Here is a 16,900-nt window from a genome sequence, read left to right on the forward strand (position 1 = left end):
GAAAAACACACCTGCGAACCTTATCACTTACAAACTGTTTCCGGGAAATATCCCTTAAAAATTGCTTATCATATATCCGTTTTTTCCAACAAAGTTCAGAACGATTTTTCCAGATGCCTTAATTACTAAATTGGGGAGAATTGTCGTATGTAGGCATGTACACAACGTCTATCTTTCTGTTTAAACAGATGTTGGAAATTAGTTGTGCTATGTCATAGTTTGTAATTTGAGATAATTGACGTATGGAGATGGTATATATTCCATGAATGGTACTATTTCTGTTCGTTGTCTTCATTTGACTAAGCAAAACTAGTAATAGCTTGAATCATAACCGTAACCAGAACTGGCCAATGATACGGCGGGGGTGGGGGTCATTCGTATAGTTGAAGTTAATTCTATGTAGCAGTAGAAATTTCACAAGAAAAAATATTGGATATAAAATCTAGAATTTGTGAAATAGGTAAATGAGAATTAAACTGGATTTGCGTTGCTTAGGGAACGTGAACTGTTGCAGCAACCCTTTATCAGTTTTGCCAACAAAATAAAAAAAAGTAATGAGGGCACCGTAAAAATCTTGGGGGCCGGGGTCCCCCTGGATCTGCCAGTGGACACATTGGCATTAGTATCTAACCTCTTAATTTGGCCTTGTTTCTTCGCAATCGATTACTTTCCGAAAAGTCACAGAGGAATCTGAGGAAAGATTTTAAAATATTATATTAATTTTGCAGCCAGTTAAACTCATCATTTTGTACCAACCCCTCACCGCCGAAGATGACCACGGTATAAGAAGAGATTGAAAAAAGTATATATGAATTGACTTTGTAACCAGTCAAACCTTATACTTTTTTATCGTTGGCGTGTTAAATTGTTACCAATTGAAACTTACAGTATCGTCTTATAGAGCCTAATTATCAGTATGTATCTATCCGTAACTTTTTAGAATCAAATTGGTGCAGTTATTCTTTATTATAATAATTACGACACTACGTCATTCTGATGCATTTTTATTTATAATCAGGAGCCTCGTTTCAGGAGGGTTGTCATTTGCCCCCCCCCCCAATAATTTGGAGAAAATGACTATTATATAGCCCATGTACTTTGACTATCCGGATATAGACCCCTCTTGCCCCCCCCCCACACATCAAAATGCTGGATCTACTCCACTGTATATAATCGCTGCGTAATCGCGCAGAGACAAATTTTTGTACCGTCAAATGGATCGGAGACAAAGGAAATGGAGACAAATTATTTGCCTTAGCCTAAAATGCATATCAGGAACCAATAATAGGTACAGCGATTATTAAAAGTTGCAAACCCCTCCTCGACAAAGATGACCATGGTCAAACATTCGAATGTTGCTTTCAAATCTCTTAACTTTTTTTTAACTTAAAAGTGAAGTTGTTAACTCCTCGAAATCTCTTACATGACATGCCTCATGAAAGAGCTCATAATTTTGCAACACTGTCTTATCGATCCTAGTTGATACTATGAAGATGTCCCTCACTTTTCATAATCAAACTACTATAGACGGAAGTTGCTAAAATTAAAAGAAAGATACAGTAGTCAGAACAAGTACATAGCCCATCGTCCCTGAAGATGATCGTGGTCTAACAACGGATTCTTCATTAAAATCCCCTCACTTGTCTTTGAATTCTGTTTTCTCAGTTCTCTTGGTAAAATAAAAGGTAGGCTAACTTACAGACGTTACAAACCCCTTAAACAAGAAGATGAGTGTGCTCTAACGACCTATTCTTACTTGGACGCCCCTCTCCGTAGTGGATGTGAAACAAAATTTGTCATACCCTAAAATATGTGGGATGCAAATAATAGTCACACGAGATGGCAAAAGATGCCAACCCCTTATTGCAAACATAACCGAGGCATGACAGCCAATTGTTACTAACAAGTCCCTCCCTTATCTTAAAATTTGAACCAGTATTACTGTACTAATGTGTACCACAAAACTGAAGTTGTCAACCCCACGAAATTTTTAAATGTCGATCACATGAACGAATTTTGTACGAAAAAAAACTATTGATATACGCTTTGATCAGCTCATCAAAAACTATTGATCAGCGTTGAGAACAAAAAAAATAATATCACTACCTAGAAAGGAGCAAAGCGAAAGCTTCAATTTTTTTTAGGAATGGGGCCACGTAGCCTTTGCACATCTTAAGCACTTTTCAAGTTTACTCCAACTTCGACTTGAAACTGGTGTCTGTCTGTTTGCCTTCTAGAACACAGCTTGCCTGCACAACTTTAAATAGCTCTCTTCGACATAGACTATTTAACTCTCACCAACTCACACACTGTAGGCTCTGGCTCAATTATTAGCAAAAACCATCCTTTTTAGCCAACAGCAAGAGTTATACGCACATCTCCAAAATGAAATGTCATATTCATTAATTCGGCCTAATGTCCACACGTTCTGTCAAAACCGCGGAGGTTAAATCCTTGCCTCTTTCTAGCAATAAGCTGAAATCGATGGACTAGGAAAAAAAACTGGAAAAAATCAAAGTGTTGCCCCAACACAACAAATCATTAAATTACCCATTTTTAGACCAATGAAACGTAGTGTCTCCCCCTTCGCCACTTAGTTACATTTTTGGCATCAATTGTACAACAGTTTAATATACATAGCTCAGGAAACTCTTCAATAAACAAATTTACGGAGCCAGGCTAGAATTCACGCCCACAAAATGTCATGAAGAATTATCCCCCTGACTTATATAAAATTAAGGACCAACCAAAGATCCACAAGTAGATAAAAGCGATTACCCATGGGGATCTAAAAATGATTTGCTTTTGGAAACGATCTCAGTATTTTTCCAATTCATTTTGATCCAAAATTAAATGTAGATTCAAAAGAATTTGTCACATTTTGGACTTTTTCTTTTTTTTTTTTTTAATTAGGTAGAATATTCCTCTTCTGACATAAATTCCAAATTCATAAGTTTTGCTATTTTAATTTACCTTTTAACAGAAGTTTACGTAGGAGATATTTGCATGGGAATTCCCTTCAGAGCTATTTTTCAATGCAATTTTTTTTAATGGGCATGTCTGAAGGCAACAAAAATTGTAGATCTAAAATCAGCAGAAAAAAACTGGTATTTTTCTCTAGCTGATATTGTAAAAAAAAACAAAAAACATTTTTATAAAATTGAGAATTCAGGGGTCAATACAAGAACATTTGCTACTAAATCTACACAATTGAAATTTTAGGAATTTTCTTTAATTTGGGACCTAAAGAAAAGCTAAGTGAAAAAAAACTTTTTTTTTTCTCTTAAAACCTTTTCGGAACATCCAAAGTAGATGGAGTTTCTCTTTTTGAGCTTTTGCTCAGTTCTTTCTTTCCTATCTCCAATCCAAACTAAGAATGTTCATGTTCAAAAGAATGGTCAGTGTTATCTTAGAGCTTCTTCAAAAACACTTTTGATACGGAGAAAGTGAAGAATGTGCTTTTTGTTGTGGAGTGCCTAGTAATATTGACGGGCAACGTTATCACGATAAAAAAATATTCTATAATAATCATTTATTCTTCATCTTTTTGTACCTTACAAGTTTTTGAAGGATCTTTTCTTATATGTTGGCAGCGCTTCTCTATATTGTTCAACATTATCCTATTACATATTCTTCGTCATCTTTGTATGGTCAAAGATTTTTTATTTTCATTTGTTTTGCATTTGCACCACCATTGTTTCTAGTTTTTTTTTTTTTTTTTTTTTTTTTTTTTTTTTTTTTTCAGTCAAGACATTTTCATTTTTTTCCCTTCGCAGAGACATCTTTCATAGAATCATGACAAAATAGGCAACTTCAAAATTGAAATTATTATAGACAATTTGACGGCAACTGGTGACGTGACGGCAGCTGATCGGGGAGTATTAGGACAAGAATATAAAAATAAAATATAAAAGGTACGACTCATTGCATAGAGCAGAACAAAATAGAAAAATAAACACTTAAGAAGAGAATCTAATTATTTAAGCCGTTAACTATACTAAAAAACGGAAAAAAAGCAAAAAGCTATGTGACAATAGAAGATTGCTTGGTTGACCAAATAGGACCAAAATACTGTCGATCGAAAATCAGGCAACAAATCAGGCCCATTGGTTAATTTATACTTTAGTGCTATTCAATTACTACCCAATTGAGATGTCGCTTTCCTTATGCATCAAATCATTAAAATTTTTTAAGCCTTTTCCGCCATCCTAAAAAATTGTTAGCTACAAGTACTGCTAGCAATTGTTTTTCTTTGAGCTAACAGATTTATTTTTTTTATATATACAAATGTTGGTGAAATACTGTAACACTCGAAATGCTTGGAGAAAATTAAGCCCGAATAAGCCTGCTTTATTCATCGTTCCTTGCTAAATTAATAAATATCTTATTCATTCTGAATTTCAAATGTTGACTCTTTTGTCACAAAAGTATAATCAACTACCATGAAATGGGAAAATTCTGTATAGATTTAATAAACAAAAGCTCTCGAAACATTGTTTACAAAAATTTCAATTTCAGAGCACTTTACCGCTGTGGCGCATTTCTCCTAAAACATATGTTATACAAATTACGTTGTCTACTGAAAAATAAACTTAGATTTTTGTGAGAAATTCGATCCAATCCCTTTCGACTCTCAAAAAGGGTGCTAGAAATTCAGTTCCAATCCAATGAGCCCCCTCTACGCCTTCTATGATAACTGGCCAAGGGGAAAATCAAATAAGGCATGGAAAACATTTCGGTCTTTACTAAGTGCTCCAAAGAGGTGGCAATTGGATTCTTTCCTGTGCTACTTCCCCCTTTGTTGCTTTATATTCTTGCTTCTTTGTTTATTCCTAATTTCAATTGGCCTCAGATGTGTCAATGTTCGCTGGTTTGGCACGAAAAGAATAGTGTTAATTTCAGTTACGCTGTTTATTAATAGCAAACAAAATAAAATTCCTGTTATGTCCTACCAGGAATACTTGATAGCATATCGATATATCAGACCAAATATCTATATCGAATATCAAAACGCATTATCGAAACCGATATTTTTTAGGGGTCTCTAAACCCCTTTATTCCCTGTGGAAAATCCACCACATCAAAATTCTGCAAATTTTCAGCATACATCTTCGAGATTCTTTGCAGATTTAAATTCTTTCATCTATAATTGATTTTATTTATCCTTATTTTACATTTTACCCTAGCATCTTTCTCGCAAGAATTCACTTCCGGATTTCGAATGTTTTCAAAGCTAAACTAGCCGATCAGACAGGGTGAATTTTCTCAATCTGAAAAACTCTGTCAAGGAAAAGGAGCTATTTGTCACAGATAAAGTAATCTAGCTTAATTGTAACTATATATGTAAACTATATATATGTATAATATATATATATATATATGTATATACTGCTGATGCTATTAAGGCTCACCTTATGAAAATTGCCTCTGAGTGGGGGATCAAGGAAAAGGTTGTTACTGTAGTAACTCATAATGGAGCAAGTGTAGTTCGTGCCGTAAAGAATGCTGCATTCCAAGTAGGTACAGGATAGACACATGTTTCGTGATTCGCACACATTTTAAATTTGATGTGGGGGGTGCTATTAATGATACTGCTGAATTGTTTCCTCTCGTCCAAAAGGCTACAAATATTTTCAGCTTTTTCAGATGTAGTGTTGTAGCTACCGAAAAGTTGCACCAGGTTCAAATCTCTATTGACAATTTTCGCACCAAAAAACTAAAACCTGATGTGACAACAAGATGGATTTCCATTCTTACTATGTTGCGTAGTCTACAAGATCTGAAAGAGTCGGTAACAAGTTTGCTTGCACTTCTCGGTAAAGTGGACCTCATACTCACTGATAGTGAGTGGGGTGATATTTCAAATGTGATTGCGGTACTTACACCCTTTGAAGAGGCAACTATTGAGCTCTCTTCTAAAAGCTATCCCCCATTTCGAAAGTCCTGCCTTTGTCTAAGATTTTCAGACGTCACCTTGTTCAGGTAAATTTTTGGTCGATTCTCAGATGTGGCTGATGAGCTCCGAAAGGCTTTGCTGAATCAAATACATTGTAGGCTTATAAGACTTGGTAAAGTCACACCCGTCGCAATTGCCACATATCTTGACCCGCGTTCCAAACAAAACGTATATTTCACCTGACGATCTTCTACAAGTTGAGAGCAAAATTGCAAACAAGATAGATTTGGCCTTGCTTGCTGCTGAATCTCGATCAGAAGACACAAGTACCATCGCAGTCCCTGCAATGCAGTCCTCAGAATCAAGCCAGTTTGTGGGGTTCACACGATGAAGTCCTTATAGTCAATGCAGGACATTCTTCGACTGCAGCCGAATATATCATGGCTCTGCAAACTTTGAATAGGGAGCCAATAGTTTCAAGAGAAACTTGTCCAATCATGTGGTGGAAATCTCGAGCTATGGGGTCCCAAAAACACCTGTACAAAGTCGCAATGAAATTCATGTCTGTGCCCACTACCAGTGTCCCTTTTGAAAGAGTGTTTTCCAAGGCTGGTCAGATAATTATGAACGCGGAACCGACTCTCAGGGAAAAACATTGACATGCTGCTGTTTTTGAATAGCCAGCAGTTTATTTTTCTCTTTTTCTGAGCCCGAGTAATTCCAAATCTGGGTTTTTATTATATTCATTTATGTAATCGAAGTTTATTTTTATTGTTTGATTTCATATTATTTGAATTTTGAAAAAAAAAGTTATACAAAATACCCTTTATTTACCATTTGCTTTACTGAACTTTGGCAAATCCATGAGATAGAAAAATACTGATCCAAAATGTCAACATCGACATATCGAAAGTGAAAATATCGACATATCGTTTAATCAAATTATCGCCCAACACATAGTTCCAGCATGTTCGATTACTCGTAGCTAGAATAAAACAGTACTCGTGGAGAAAATTGGAAGCTGTCAGACTACTTCAAACAAAGCTAACAATACTGAAGACCTTGAAATGCTGAAGAATTGAAGGCTAAAAAAATGTTGTCAGCTTCTCTGAGTGTGTCCCATATGGCGAGGTGCAACCTAGGGACAAAGCACCTAAGCGTTGCTGGTCATCCTGTTCTTCATATGCTTCCAGTTCTTCATATGCTCCATCTATGCAATCAGCTGTGTGCCTCCTAGGGAATAATCTATAAGCTAGGAGAGTGCACCTGTCTTGCTCTTGAGGGAAAATGAGCTTATCACTCCCAAATAGGCTGTCATCTGTTGGCGCGACCAAAAATTAAGACCGATGAACGCGGTACCTGCTGAAGAGATTTCACTAAGGATTATATTATTAATCCTTTTGACAGTTGATGGTATAAGTGTGTCTGTTACCATTTTGTTGCTTGGGACTAAAAGCCTGGAATCTAGAGAATTGAAAAATCACCTGAATTCTGGACTCTGAAGACAGCTAATGTCATATTGAAGTCAAAGTTCTTGCAACACACAAAAACACACGCTCTGTTGGCAAAGTATGCAACCAATCATTAAGTTAAACCCATTTGTTGAGTTAAGTATATATTCTGGAATATCGCAGTATTTATGAATATTCGAAAGAAGTTTCATTTTGTGATTTTCTTTATCACTGGTCCTAGTTAACAAACAAATTTTTATCTGACCTCTTTTCCCTGATCCAGACAACTAATGTGGTCAATTAACTTTTGTATCCTAAAAATCTGAGTTATGCAACACTCCTCAGAAGTTTTGAGACACTAAAGTGTGTACTTACTCTTATGATTACTTGAGGTTGCCAAGACACAGGAGTGGAAGCTTGACCTAAATCAACGACAACATACTTCCATCATATCTTTCGCTTAATTACTTTCGTTCGACGTATTTGATAGATTAATTGCACGAAACAATTACAATTTGATTATGCTTAGAAAATCGATTTCGATTCGATTACAATTTAATTGAAAAACTGAGAATTAATTACCGTCATACAACAGTTCAATAAATTGTGGGTATAGCTGTTGATAAAGTAGCTCGTTAAAACTGGTATTTTGATTCCTATTTTTTTTTTAAATGGGTGCATAAAATGAATGTACATTTTTCTCCAATAAAATTGCAAGAATACAACCATTTAAGATTATTGAAATATCAATGGGACAAATATTCAATATTTTTCAACTTTAGAAGCCTTTGCTTTACTAGCTTTTATTTGGAATTCCTTCCCATAGTAGCTAGCAAACTTTTGACGAGACTTTCACTGATTTGACTTTCTTCGAACTTCGAACAGTAGCATATTGAATCCTAGTTTCATCTATTTTATAATCATGGAGCTGGATGAATCATTTCAATGTTCTTTTTTAAAAGTTGCGTTTTAAACACCAAATATCAAAATTCCAAACTTTCATATTTGCAAAATAAGCCTTGTACTGTAATTAATCTTTACCTTTAAAAGTATTTTAAGAAAAGGGTTTATACTCTGTATTTGTACTATTTAGGTTGATTTGTTTCGAAATTTTCTTAGGCAGCATTTTAGACGGATCTTGACAGGAGGGGGTGTCCCTCGGCTACTTCTCTTCCTTGCACAGGGATCATTTCAGAGATATATATATTTCCAAAGCTTGTATGGTTTTATTGTTAAGACTAAGTTATTCTTTAGACCTCAAAGCAATTCATCCTCTATTCAAATGAAACCTCTTACACCGAACCCCCTTCTTGGCAACGGTGAGTCAAGTGGCCATTTTTAATAGAAACCGAAATTCTAAAAGAAAAAAAAATTAATAGCAATATATGCATCGAAGAAATCTGATTCTTATGCTGATTCAGAATATTCAGAATTAATTAATTTTATATTTATCCACCAAAAGTTATTACTGTATCTTAAAAATTTTGAATGCTTTCGAAAAGAAGGAAACGCATCCAGACTGTCAGATCTTGATGGGAATTATATTATTAGATTTAAAATGTTTTAAAACCCAAAAGCAGAGGTGCGAAGTTACTATTAACAAAAATTAAAATTTTGTATTTTTTTCCGAGAATGATGGTCGCAGATGTGATTATCTGAGAATTTGAAGTCTAAGATTAACTTTCATTAGAAAAAAAGTAATAAAAACTAAGGCATATATATAATGTAATCTAAGTTAATTTCCAAGTTGTTGTGGTTTTATTTTTTATACAGTCTGAAGAACTACAACATGAACAGCTTCTGGTGCTGAACAGCTTAAACACTTTGAAATTTTCGGCTGTTAGAATTGAAACTTCGTCTCTAATTTCTATATTTCCCTGTTCATGTAAAACGGCATTTAAAGTCTATGCGAATGCCATAAGGTCGTAGTCCTCCTCGTTTTCCAATACTTGTAAAAGAGTGTTTTAATAAGTAGCTTGACGATCATCGGATACGGCATAACGTATTTATAGGTTTTTATGAAATACCTAAATACAAGTTTTTTTTTTATACTTCTCTTTAAAACATGATAAAAAAAAGTTGCGTATATGATAGCTAGTAACGTTCTGGATATAAGTTGAGTCTGTGATTTAAACAAAACAGTTCTGACAAAAATTGCATGGATTAAAAACGTGGTCAATACATCTCATCGAAATTATATAGAAAATAAAAGTACTCATAGTAAAATGACGAGATGTCAAAGAAGAAGCGGCCCGACGTCAAATTACATTTTCTATCATTTATAAGGGCATATGTAAGTACAGTGGCAAAACCAGGAAAAAAGAATTTCTATCTTTCGAAAGAGCGCCAATTTTCAGAAATCATACACGCTAGGTAGCGTAAAATCAAAAAATGATCCTTATAGTCATGGAAAATTAATTAGTAAAGAATATACAAAATTAAAAATAAATGAGATGTGTAGTACTAAGTAGTAACCAATCTAATTTATTCAAGAAGAAAATTCCGGCAATTGAAGGTGCTGAAAATAATTTATTAACTTGTAACTAGGTTGCATTTCTAATGTTATTAATATATACGAAGAGCCAGGGCCATCGATAGAGGTGGATTGGGTAAGGTGTGCAAAGTCCCTGGGCCCAAGTCTCAAAGCGGCACAATGCAAGATTTACCCTTCCCCATCCCCCAAAATATGTTGCAGGTTTACTTGTTTTTATCTAACTTATGATGGAAAATGTTTATTTCAGAATTAAATAATTCTTTTTTTCCTTACTGGATAAAATATTTTAAATCAAAAGGAATGTACTGTCAACACATTTGAGAAAATTCATGCTATAGCGTGCAATTCAGAAATACAATCGCAGGAGAGTACCAGGACCAGGAATTTTGCAGACAGATCTTTGCTTACAATAACTGGAATCAGAAATTGCGTACAATGGCTCTGATCTATCGTATTTTTTCCGAGAATTCAGGAGAATTCATCTCTAAACATGTGCGAAGTCCTTATATGAATTGAAAGACAGTTATATGGAACAATTTGGAAGCTTCGTTTGAAAGAGTCGATTCTTTTGTGACTTCATTCATTTATTTTACCGAGATAAATGTTGCAAAAATGGTCGGACAAACTTTTTAATAGTTATTATTAATTCAATCATTTACCGTGATCCTATTTCTGCTATTTGGTAAACTCCATCACCGAAAAGTATATTTTAAAAATAATTTTTAGATACAGATCTTTACAGTTTTTCAATGAAGTGCACCTAGAGGTAGCAAGTTGACTTAATAAGTTAGACTTCCAGTTTATAAAAATAGCAATCATAAGTGTACTTCTAGATTTTTGAATAATTCCCAGCTTTGGAAACGAAAGAATTTCCAAACGTGTATCCATAATAATCTTGCAATAAACCAAGCTTCTCCTCAGGTTATGTTTTTCTTTCCTAGTAGAATTGACTAAAATATCTAGTCTAGCAGGCAAGCTAGTTTCTAAGCTAGGCCTTTTAAGCAGCTACTATATCTTTTTCTCTGGGAAAAGGACCACAAGTTATTTACTCTTTCTTTTCCAAAAGCCTCTGATTGTATAATACTATTTGATTAGAAAGAATGATAGACAATCAAGGAGATAAACAGATCCCTCTTTTTTGATTTGTGCCAAGAACCTTCATTAGAGATATAGACTTTCGAATAGGTTTGTACAGTGATTCTGACAGCAGTAAACGGATATCTTGATTGTGCGCGTGGCATCGTAATCTATTGGCAATTTTATGAAAATTAATAGACAAAAATCCCAAGACAACTTAAGGGGAGAGCAAAGAGTGTAATGTGAACTGACAGCATAATTTCTTGTTAAAAATAATCTTATTACAAGGCTATTTTGTCATGATGAAAAAATGTGTCAGCTTGGAGCCTCATGGACTCCAAGCTGACACTTTCCTGCAAGGGATTGAAAGTCATCGCCTGCAATAATCACATCTGAATGTCTGGTCCTTCTTAATATTTTGATTCCGGAGAGGACCCCATCATTGACTAGATTTTCTTTTTTTAGTTATTACGTGTCCCAAAGAGAGTAGATTATCTGATATTCCACATTTCAAGGGAGGGAGTTTAAACACACACGCTCCTTCCCCCAGTCTTGACCTAGTCTGAAATACAAACATCAAAATTTTGAGGATTGCATCAAACTCTTTCAGGTTTTCTTTCTTTGGAGGGGGGGGGGTGCCTCAGCCACGCAAATTACCCCCTTTCTGGGCACTTCTGTTCTCTTATCCTTATAAATCGATATGTATAAGTAGGATAGGATCCTTCCACCTATTCACCTTCAGATTCATCTCCTAAAAAAGCGCTTTGTAATTAGGTAGCCTTCAGGCTGTTCTCTTAGGGACCGCCTAATTCTCAAAGCTTCGTTTTTTGGCCTGTTACAGTAAGAAAAACATATTTGTAAATATACTTTCTAAAATTATGGTTTGACGTTTTACTTTTACAAGTGGATTTCTTGTGGATATATTATTGTCGTTTTCTATATCGTAAAGACTTTTTCAACTATCTTTGTTTGTTAAACATTTTTTTTCTAGAAATTTTATGATGATGGTTGAAATCGTTACAAACATCAGGAAACACAATGATACACCGGGGATTTCTTTCAAATTCTAAAGCGGACAGGAATTTTTTTATGTAAGGAGCTATTCAGCCCTTAATACATGACAAATACTACAGGCATTTCCATGACTACAATTCAAGATCCATTCCTCAGCGTTTCGTGTCCGATAAAATTCAGTACCTTTTCTATGGTACAAAGAATTCCTTTGACATGCAAAAAGCTAATTCCTCTAAAAACAAGAAAAGAAACAGAAAAGCCGAGTCTTTTACAAATTTGTGTAAATACTTTACTGTAATTACTACATGGTTATATTCTTAAAAATATAATATTGTTGGTATCATACCTAAAGGTCTTATCTAAGATTTTCACACTTCCCATATAGTTAAAGAAAATCGTTGGCTAAATTGTCTCCAAAGGGAGGATGGTCAAGGCAGTGTATATTCAATCATGCTTTGATCCGCCAGATCTTCATTGCCCTGTTGATCGTCTTTTTGACTAACGATCTTCAGCTTAACACAATAGCTTTGAAAACAGCTTAATAAACGATATTCAGTAATTGCCTCTGAGTGTAAAAGTGTAAGATATGACCTTCAGGCGTTATTGTGAAGATGTTTGATTAATAAATTAAATCTTTATAATTGTGATACAGACATGAAAAAGAACATCCATTTAAGAGAGCTCAGACATAGACATAGACATAGGTTTATTAAGAACGAACAGCGTAGCCATGGCTAATTTATGTCGTCTTTACAACAATATGGAGAAAAAAAAAAACAAAAAAAAAAAAAAAAAAAAAAAAAAAAAAACAAAAAAATACAAAGAACACTATAATAACCCTATAAGAACACTAACACGTGAATACAAATAACACTAAGTCTTGTACGCTTCTACGAAAAAGGGGACAAACCTGTTTTTGTAGTGCTTGGTCCAGCAGACCAGGGGTTGCAGCTTCGACTGGGATCTGGTTCTTTGATTAACAGGAGCATCGGGTGGGAGGATCAGTCTGTGATGGGGCGAAGATAGCAGTGGCTTGCCGAGGAACATGATCAGTGATAATCGTCTGTCGCTGAGAGATTCAAGGTTCAGTTCTTGCAAGAGTTTGTTGTTGTCATCACTTCTGTTACCAACAATTATGTTAACAGCTCGTTTCTGCAAAGATTCAAGGTTATCGCAAAGGTAGTGGGTGCTCTGGACAAAAGGTCCCCAGACAGCAATGGCGTATTCGAGTAGAGGTCTCAAATACGTAATATAGGCATTTTTTAGCCTTTGAGTGTCGCAGCCAAACCTGCGCATCAGGACTAGGGTCTGAAGTGATGCATTGCCAGCCTTAATAACTTTCTCAACGTGTTCAGTTAATGTGCAGTCCATCGATAATGTGCCTCCGAGGATTTTTGCAGGTGGAACAACAGGGAAAGGGACTTGCGGGAATTCCAGATCACGTTTTAAGGGGAAAAACCTGAGGATCGTTGATTTATCTGCATTCAGTGTCAGCTTGTAACGTTCACAGGCCCCAGAGAAGGATGCCAGAAGGGTCTCGCTGAACTGACGTTCGATTACACCTTCTCTCACGAGGTATTTGAGGACAAATGATAAATCGTCGACGAATTTGAGTCGCTCTTCGAAATTCTGAAGGAGGAAGTTGTGAGGGAGATAAATATGAAACCAGCAAGTCTTGTACCCTGAGGGGCTCCACAGGTAAGTTTAGACCAGTATGAGATCAAGTCACCTTCAAACAATGGAAATACACACTGCATTCTGTCCTGAAGGAAGCTCATCACTAATGCAAGAGACCGCTTCTGTGCGCCCATTGCTCGCATACTTTTTGCTGCCGTAAGATCACAAATCAGGTCAAATGCCTTCCTGAAATCGGCGAGAGCTAGGTCGATGAAGGTACTGCCCTTGTCAAGCCATTTAAAGATAATGTCAACTAGGCGCACGAGGTATATCGAGGTATTGCAACCTTTTAGGCCGCCATACTGGTAACGGTCTATGTTTGCCCGCGTTTGCTTGAGCGATTCACGCAGGATGAATGACTCGGTGACTTTTGCAAAGATAGATGTGATTGATATCGGTCGTAACTCGTTGCAAGATTTGGGTGTTTTAGTCTTCGGTATAACACGCACAAATGCGCGTTTCCAGCACGACGGGAAAGTTGACTGGGCGAAACATTCTCTGATGATGTGTCGAAGTGGCTTGGCCAGGAAAAGAGAGAATTCTCGTATTAACCTTATAGGCAGCTCTTCAGGAAAAGAGCTACTGGATGGACTCAACTTGTTCAGCTCTTTGAAAACTTGATACTCAACTATTTCGATTTCACCTTCGTCAGGGCATATTGACAGTAGATTCTCTATTTCAGTGTTAGTTGGGGCAGGAAAGGATGTACAAATGTCAGTAAAGTAATTGTTGACGTCATTTGCACCCACGAGTGACCCATCATCGTTCAGAATTCGGATACTGGATGATACTGTTTTTCTAGCAATCTGCCTTACTAGACGGTGCCATTTACAGGGATCCTTTTTTATTTCAGGGTCCGAAAGGGATTTTCCGAAGGACTTTCTTGCCTCGCGACAAAGGCTAACGATTTTGTTTCTTAATAATCGTAACGACGTTGCGTCACCACTTGACTGCCTTACAGTGTTTTTTTCGCGAATCAGCTGTTTTATTTTTGGAGTGATCCAGGGCTTGTCAGATTCGCTCACGACAAATTGCTTTTCCGGGAAAACTTCTAAGTATTTGTCATAGAGTAGGGACTGAAATATTTCTGCTTTCCTGTTGACATCGCTTTCGTTGTATACTTCGCTGAAGCAGTGAGTACCGACCCACATTCCGTACGTATTCAGTTCAGTTCAGTTCAGTTCAATATGGGTTTTAATTCAAAAAAATATATATAAAAATACACTTAACTTAGTTCCTTGTGCATTGATGCACGTTTGGGCCCGTAATAATTGCACACTCTAAATACAGCGTGGCCTCCTGTCCTCTTCAATTTCCAACCCGAACCGCCATCAAATAACAATAAATTTAACACAACTTCTCCTCCACTCACACCCCTTGAAGTATTAAACTGAAATATGATAATTAATAATAATATCGAAAAATTCTAAACATAATAATAATAAAATAAATCTAGTAAAAAAATATTTAATCTTTTAGAAACTTTTTCACATTCTTTTTAAAGGAGCCGAGAGACCTATATGACCTCAGCTCTTGCGGAAGTGCATTCCACTCTCTAGCACACGCAATTCTAGGAGAAAATTCCGACCTAGCTGTCGGTGTCGGGGGTATGTCTGATGAAGATCGTGTATTTAAACTATGGATTTGTGATGCTAGTTTGAATAAGCCTCTAAATGGTGATGGGAGTGTTCCTGAAAAAATATTTAAAACAAAAAACAGTGCAAGATAGTCTGTAAAGTGATGCCATTGATTGTCTGTTCGGTGCTGGGCCTAAAATTTGAAGTGCTTTATTGTGAACTGAGTTTAGTCTCTGTAAATGTGTCTTGAAATTAGATTGCCAAACCGTCGAACAATATTGAATGTGAGGCTTGATAACTGCATTGTAAATCAGGATCAGTATTTTTTTAGGGAAATGGTGACTAAGTTTTCTCAAAATTCCAAGGTTCCTTGAAAGCTTCGTCTCGACACTTGCTATGTGGTGTCTGAACGAGAGGTTTTCGTCAATTAGAACCCCTAGGTATCGAACATGTCCTTTTTCTGGTCTTTTAATAAGTCCATGAGAGGTTTCAATACCAATCACATCAGGGGCCAGCGAATCTATACGTGAAAAAAATAAAACACTTGATTTGTCAATGTTGATGACTAGACGATTTGCGTCCATCCAGAGGTACGTTTCTTCAAGAATGTCTTGGAGCTTCGTTTTGAGAGACTTGATGTTCCATTCTGAGCTTGCCATAAGTGAATCATCCACAATTGCCGTTAGTTCGTCCTCAGCTTGTACTATAGACCCCGGCATAGTTTGTGGGTAACATAGTTTGCAGCAATAAAGGCTACGACTTGCAGTAGCCAGTACATGCTGAAGATCATTTACGTGAACAAGAAACAATACCGGTCCCAATTTAGAGCCCTGTAGCACCCCGCAATTAACTACGACATCATTTGTATGGCATTTCCTGTGTAAATTCGACGATTTTCCAGGTAAGACTTAAAACAATATAGGACTTGGCCACGAACTCCAATATGATCCAGCTTTCCTAGTAGTATTTCGTGGTGCATGCTATCAAACGCTTTCTTAATATATAGAAGCACAGCTGCAGGTAAAGGAACCGAATCTAGGATTCTGCTTACGAATAAACTTAGTGAAGTAAGGGCTTCTTCGGTTGAATGGCCAGCCCTAAACCCAAATTGGTGGCTGTTAAAAAAAGCCTTTGGCCTCTAAATATTGGTAAAGCTGGTTTTTCATTGGCGTTTCAAAGACTTTCGAGAAAACTGATAAGATTGAGATTGGTCTATATTAATAGCAGAGAAGTCTGCTATTAATAGCAGACTTCGTGATAGGTCTCCGGAGTACTTTTATTTTCTTAAGCTTCCTGATATCACTTTTTGCCTTCATCAGCAGAGTGTGATGGTCCGATTTGCCCAATTGCCCGTTCAAAGACACGTCTTTGTAATATGGAGCAATGTTTGTAAGAATAAGGTCAAGGGTGCTCCCGGTCACATGGGTGGGTATCTTGACCACTTGTGACATACCCAGCGTATTAGCAAGCCTATGTCTATGTCTATGAAGATCTGGCGGATCAAAGCATGATTGAATATACACTGCCTTGACCATCCTCCCTTTGGAGACAATTTAGCCAACGATTTTCTTTAACTATATGGGAAGTGTGAAAATCTTAGATAAGACCTTTAGGTATGATACCAACAATATTATATTTTTAAGAATATAACCATGTAGTAATTACAGTAAAGTATTTACACAAATTTGTAAAATTAGATTATTTGATGAGTCAG

The 16,900-nt window shown here is 36.2% G+C and overlaps 1 protein-coding gene across 1 annotated transcript in view; it reads right to left on the bottom strand.

The window, feature by feature from the left end:
- The window catches only part of Trim9 (E3 ubiquitin-protein ligase Trim9), a 237,798-nt gene that overhangs the window by 6,560 nt on the left and 214,338 nt on the right, over nt 1-16,900 (bottom strand). The window lies entirely within an intron of this gene.

This window comes from Artemia sp. Qi Xiang Cuo, chromosome 1, assembly GCF_049724085.1.
Source record: "Artemia sp. Qi Xiang Cuo chromosome 1, ASM4972408v1, whole genome shotgun sequence".
NCBI lineage: Eukaryota > Metazoa > Arthropoda > Branchiopoda > Anostraca > Artemiidae > Artemia > Artemia sp. Qi Xiang Cuo.